We start from the raw sequence: 7139 nt of genomic DNA on the forward strand, positions 1-7139 counted from the left end.
ACCTTCCTCGATGAATGGTCTATTCAACACAAAAATATTTTTTCAATTTGGACCAGTAGTTCCTGAGATTAGCGCGTTCAAACAAACAAACAAACTCTTCAGCTTTATATATTAGTGTAGATGTAGATTGGGCACTGACTACACAAAATCAAATCACTCTTCGTTAAATCTATCATTTTGTTTAATACCGAAAGCGTGCTAGTAATAGATGGTGGTGGATAATAGAGGTCGATGAAAAAAGTGACAAATAAGTATGAATGTCAAAATAAATTCCTTTAATACACTTCAAACAATAAATCAGTTTTCATAAGAATAATGGAGGAAACGGCCCTGTGTACGAGTCGCGAATTTAAAGTATTGTTTAAGTTCCATTGCCGTTTTAAGAGTAGCAATCTCATCAATTTGTGCGATGACAGAAAACGAAGGAACATTTTTGATAAATCAATTTTATAGGGCTTTAGTTGATAATGTGTGTTTTCACAACTCATTTACTCAAAATATGGTATGTAAGTTAATATCATTGGTTTTTTTCATTCATCCATTTTAATAATGTCTGGTTTATTGGAGGAAATATCTTTGCATACAAGTTATAATGATGTCGAATATAACCGACCAGTAAGTGACAAAAATCACACCGAATCAATGAAATTATGAACAGACAAGCTGTTGCTTGCACATAGCCCGAAAAATGTTATCCTCCTTTGACGCAATTTGCTTGAACTTACCACACCTGCATTGTCCAAATGTCATCGAAATTGTGGTTTCTTAGGTTTACGCGAATGTTAGACATTAAAATGAAACTACTTTTACGGATTTTTTCGCGGTTTAATTTTAGATTTTACACACACGACGTTTCGAAACCTTTGCAGGTATCGAAACGTCTAAAATCTAAAATTAAACCGCGAAAATATCCGTAAAAGTAGTTTCATTTCAATCATCGAAATTGGTCTAGCAGTTTTAGCGTGCTGAGGTAATAAACATACAATGATTGATGATTATGAGATATCGCTATCGCTATGAGATAATTTGTTAGATACTTTTAAAATCTATATTTCAAAACCAAGAAAATTTTCGACTAAAAATATATATGACACAACTATAATGATTACCAAATCGAATTTACCACTGAAATATATCAGTCGTTTTAGTCGTTTATTTAATTAATATGTGTTTGAATAAAATACACACTCAGATTTTAGGTGGAAAACCCGATCACATTAATAGTTACCATATTTCGTTTATTCAGTAAATTATACAGAAAATCACTGGAATTCATTCAAAATGTATGACTTATTTTCAGATGTAATTTTAGCAATGTTATTTTATTCCCAAAATCGTGTAAAATTGTTTAAATAATATTATGTTTACGTTCAAGCGAATGTCAAAGGCAAAATACTTCAATATTAAAAGCATTAATAAATAATTTATTTTACCAAAAATGTGTCATATCTAGTCTAGAACACATGATTTTTGAAAACGAGACCCTACTACTAAAACTCCGCTCTGTCTTTCCGTCTGTCACCATTCTATGTCTCGTTAACCGTGAAAGCACGTAAAGTACGGCAATCCGACTCAGCAGGAGAGAGATGAGGCAAAGGACCCACATTTTTACATGGCTTCAGAGAAACGGAAGCTGAGATATTTATTTCTAAAAAGATTACAACGTGCCTTTGGATCGAACTCGTGACCTTTGTCTTGGCAGTCCCGCAGTCTTACCGCTAGGCTATCACAGATATACTAAATGATTTTTAACAGTAAATATGATTTACATATTAATATAAAAATGTTAAAATAATGAATGAAATATAATCTTAATGTTATTTATCATTAGTTAACAAAATAATTAATTATGCATTCAATGACTTAATCATTTTGTTGCTCTAGTTTTAAGTGGTGCGATATAAATAATAAAAAATCTGTTTTTAAATTCTGTTTGTGTTAATTTATTTATATTTGCATGACATTATAAAACATGATATAATTTAAATAAAAGAGGACTTAAGAAATCATTCATTAAAAAAAAACTGGTCAAGTGTCAACTTTTACTGAATACAACATAGAAAAAATAACGATAGGGAACCGTAGTTCCTGAGATACAGGCCGGTGACAATAGACAAAGAAAACGAGAAAAAAAAGAGTTTACGGATCTCTTAAATACTGTTTGTTTTTAATATTTTATCCACCGGGGTCTTTTACTAATTGCGTGTTCGAGGATAAATTAATCTAAATTCAAACTTCAGAAACCTTAACTTTGACTCGTTCATGTCCTTCTGTCAATTTGCAACTTAAAGTGACACAAAACGACACTCACCGAAGGAGTCAAGAAGACGTTATTGTGTGGGTACCTATTAAATTATTTCAAACAATTTTGTGGACCACTGTACTGCTAGTTGCTAGTGCTGCGCCGGTCTTTGTTTTTACTATTTTTAATATATCTACGAAATACATGTACCTATTTTATGATAAAGATTCAAGATAACAGAAATCCTAATTTATTAATGCAGAGAAGTCAATATTTTTTTAATCATAATCATGTATAAGAAAATTTAATATATATATTTTAATTAGGTACCGGGACTCTATCTCAAAGACATGGGCACCTCACTTTGCAACTGAAAGATTCTTTGCAATAAATAGTGTATCAATAAAAAACAAAATTGACGAGGCTTCTTCTTCTAACCACTAAAACATGAATAATAATTTTAATTGTATTATTTTGCGAACGTATTACAAAATAATGCTTGTCCGTACAGGTCCTTCAACTGACCAAGGTCGAAGGTCTCTTCCAATGCTGTGGAAAAGGACGAGCAACATATTAAACCGTATTTACACTCTTTGTATAGGTATTAGTGTTGTAAAAGCAATATTCTCATAAGTGGATAGGTAAAACATGGCTTCCAATCAACTCCTCATAATAAAGTAGTCTAGACTAAATGGTTAGCTTATATGAACTTAGTACGGTGGGGTAATCGAAATAGCGTACCCCGTTTTTACCTAATCTCTTTTTAATCAAAAACTAAGTTTAAAAATTACATACATTTTTTTTTAATGAAATTTAAAGATAAAATTTGAAATAATATAGCAGATAATATCTATTTCAGAAGTAATTACATAGTTCGATTTTGTATAAGCTGAAACGTAAGACAACAATTTTATTATCACAAGTCGACAAAATAACAAAATCTTGTCAAACAAAGTGAGATTATCCACTTAAATACCACAGCATGAACTTATTCATAACACTTTAAAAGTACCATAAGAACCAAAGTGTGAGATAAACGTGTAACGTAATATATAGATTTATCAGCTGCCTGTTCCGACTTCATTATTGTACAAAAGATCACAGTTAATTTTTTGTTATAAAAAACACTCGACAAAAAAACCGGTTACGCAGGTAAGTGTCCCCTCTCTAACTAACGAAGTGAAGTTAGCAACACTTTCTGTGCGCCTTAACAAGCGAATAAGTGCAACTTCAAGTCTTCAAGGCTCAAGCGCATCGCCTGGCGAGCGCAGCGGCCAGCGTTGTTCGTGACTTTAACAAAAACAAACCTTTTATTGACGCACAAACCAAGTTTTAAACACGCACAGCTCCGTAATTTATCAGCAATACCTAAAACGAACACAATAACAGTGAATTGTAACGTTATAACACTCGAAAAGCAAAGTTTTTCGAGTTTTGTTTATAGTAATCGCCGCGGCAACCTGACCGAGTTCGGGAGAGCAACAGTTTGTTACGCGATTACACGCGCGTCGCCTCCTTCGATTTTGTTAGGTTATACTTCTATGTCAGTCGTGCAGTTAAAGACAGGGTGTTACGTCGCGTCGCTGCCGCTCGCCGTGCTATCGTCGAAAAGTTTTTGTCTCGTGTCGAATATTGTACAAAAATAACGCGAATTTGTTCCGAAAAACGAATTAAAATCGAAAAAAGTGATGTTATAAGTGTTTGTGTGGTTTTCTGTGGTAGTTTTTGTGAGATATAGAGTGCATTCTTTGGTGATTCATCTCGTGACAAGAAATTGTGTACCTACTGTGTCGCATTGTGGATGTATTGGTAAAATTATGTGTGGCGAGTACGAGTGAACTTATAATATTCTTCGTTAGCTAATATGCCGAGGAATTTTATTTGAAGGCCGTAAAAAAAGGTAAGAAGTTTCTTTAAAACATTTCTTTTGTTCTTTATTAATGGTTCGCTGTCAAAAATGTGTACACAGAATGTTCGAAACAATTTGTATCTTGAAGATAAGAGCGATAAATATTAAGTATCGTCTTTGTTTATAATATTTACGATAGTATACATTTCTGGTTATTTGCGGCATAATACACAGTGACTTGTGTCTCAGCTACAAAAAAGCAAATTAGGGTGAAATGTCCAGCCGTCGGGTGTAATTGGTCTATAAAAGTTTTAATTAAAAAATTGCGAATCTAACTTCCGTCAGAGGTTAAGTTAAATTGTAAACACGGCACTTTAATGTTCTTTGAAAAGACTAAACTTCACGACGTTTCTTTCAAATAAAAGTAATTATAAAATTCTTATTTTAGCCAACAAAATACGAAGAAAGATCTTGTAAATAATTTTAGTGTTCTAACAAAACCTACCAAACTGGTTTTGAACAATCCTCGGTAGGCACAATAACTCGTTTCCCTTGCTTGATTCATTCAACTGACGCCGGCCGGGTGACTGGCAGGTGATGACTGTACCTACCAATCTATGACTTTCGTGGGTGTTGTTCGGTTTTAAAAATTACGGTTCGGTGAAATAATAATTATGTTGGTACTTGGTTTCAATTTTGCAAACGTTACGCATAACCTATAAATTCTAACTTGATAACAAAATCGTGTCGTGGATTCATAATAATTGTGATATTCTATATATATTATATTATACTCACCCTTATGTAATTTTATAACAATGTGTATTGTATTTTCGCTCGGGTAGTTTTGCTATGAATAGGATAATTTAAACTTGTTGGACGATCGCGAGAAACACTCACGAGGCAACCTTTATTGATTAATTATTATTAAAAACTATTACCAACGTGTTAATAAATAGACTGCTTAAACGAAAGGCACCTCTACAGGTCTTAAGTACTTTAATTTACTTTTTAATTTGTGTGACAAAAAATGTACCGCGAAAACCAGTAGGTATTTAGATCAACGGACTCACAGTACTTCTGTCCTTAATAGAAAAAACAACCAATAGTGTACACCAGAGAATATCTAAGTATTATTTAACTAAAGAAAGATCTAACTAAATCATTAAACCAGAACTCGAAATCAGTAGAGAGTGTTTCTAAGAATCAGTCTAGTTTTTTATTCTTTTTAACGTTGATTGTCGACCTTTTTACTGTAAAACTTCTTACAGAATTATCTAGAACAAATGAATGCTTATTTTAAGTCTTCGTGTGAAAAGTATTGGAACCTTTTTTGTTAACGTCTGTTATTTTGATTGTAGTTTGTAATAATATTATTGCTTTGCTAGTTGTTTTGTGATACAGTGCCAGTTCAGTGACCTGAGTCATTGATTTGTTTGTAATGAAACTGATTTACGGCCTATTAACGATGCCCGAAAGGGTTTTTACTCGAAAATACCAGCTATATACGACTAAACGAATTTTGTACATAGTGACATAGATAAAATAATAGTTTTTATTTTTTAAATTGCACAGATAATTATTTTGAATGCTAATTTGGTTTGACGTTACACAAATAACCATTATTACCTCAACACTGTCAAACGACTAGATAAACTGTATTTTTTGATCTGACTTAGCTGACGTCCTAAATTAGCTCAATTTCCGAAAAAAAATATATTCCTAAAGAAAAATGTATTCACACTTATCTGAGGGCACGGCAGTGCCCCTGCCAAGTCTCGAGCAAAACGGGCACGGCCGTACCATCTTTTCTCGAAGCGATTCGCGGCTGTTTCGCCCCCCCTGTATCTTCGACGTGGACAAAGCTAGGAGTTTAGCTTTTCGGGGAATAATAGTAGGCATTAGAACAAGCTTAAGTTCGAAATTACATGCCAATTGAATTAATGGTTTAGGAGTTACGGTCGATCAAAGTTACACCATTTTGTCACTCACTGACTCACTGACTCACTGACTCACTGACAGATCATCAAAAATCTAAGGTACTTCTAGCAGACTTAGAAACTTCAAATTTTGCACCAAGATAGGTCCTTAGCCACATATAAAGGAAAAATTATAAAAACATAAAAAAATAATATGCCATAGAAAACAATTTTATATTTGCGGTTTGGCAAGAACATTATGTATGGATTTTGACTGCATTGTTAACTTTGTTCGTTGTTTAAGTACCTATTCAATTGGATGAATACATACATAGAATAGAAAAGAATAATATAAATGTAATACACAGACTATCATTAATACAAATTAATACATAAAATTCATAATTCATTAAATTAATAAAGCTAAAACTCCATTGTATTGCGATAAATATTGTATGCGCGCTCGATAGATGGCGTTGTACGTGTCTGAATCGCGCTATGGTTTCGTCGCAGTCTAAGTAGTACTTCAGAATAATTCGATAATTTTCATTTGATAGCGCCACCTGTCTATGAAAAACCATTTCGAAACTAAAAAATATTGTAGTGATAATTGATATTCGGAGAACTTTACGTGTTATTTAGTTTAGTTTAGCTATAGTTTGTAAGTTAGTAGATATATATATGCATATATATATAAGTTTAAGCTTGTTTACATTAGAAGTAACGAAGTCTCAGAGAAGAAACAAAAGAGATAGAGATAGAGAATGGGTTCTAAGCAAAGCAGTAGCTGAAGTCCTAGAAATTATGACACCTAAAAAAAAAGAAAGAAATACACTTACAAAAAATAAATGAGATCCCACCAAAAACATTAAATGTAAAAAAATGCCAAGTCTCTCGATGCAGTCTTTCCATCGTAAAAAGTTTTGAGATCTCATAGAAGCCAAGTCCTATTCAAAATATTTTGTAGTTATAAATCAACATTTAGTAATTGTATCAATAGTTTTCTTTATATTATAATTATAGTGACTTGGCAATGAGCACAAATTAAAAGCTGCTTGATGCCTGGAATTATGTGCAAATGTTACTGACGAGACCAGTGATCAGATTATTTGTTATGTGTGAATCATGA

Source organism: Trichoplusia ni, chromosome 13 (genome assembly GCF_003590095.1).
Source record: "Trichoplusia ni isolate ovarian cell line Hi5 chromosome 13, tn1, whole genome shotgun sequence".
NCBI classification, from domain to species: Eukaryota; Metazoa; Arthropoda; class Insecta; order Lepidoptera; family Noctuidae; genus Trichoplusia; species Trichoplusia ni.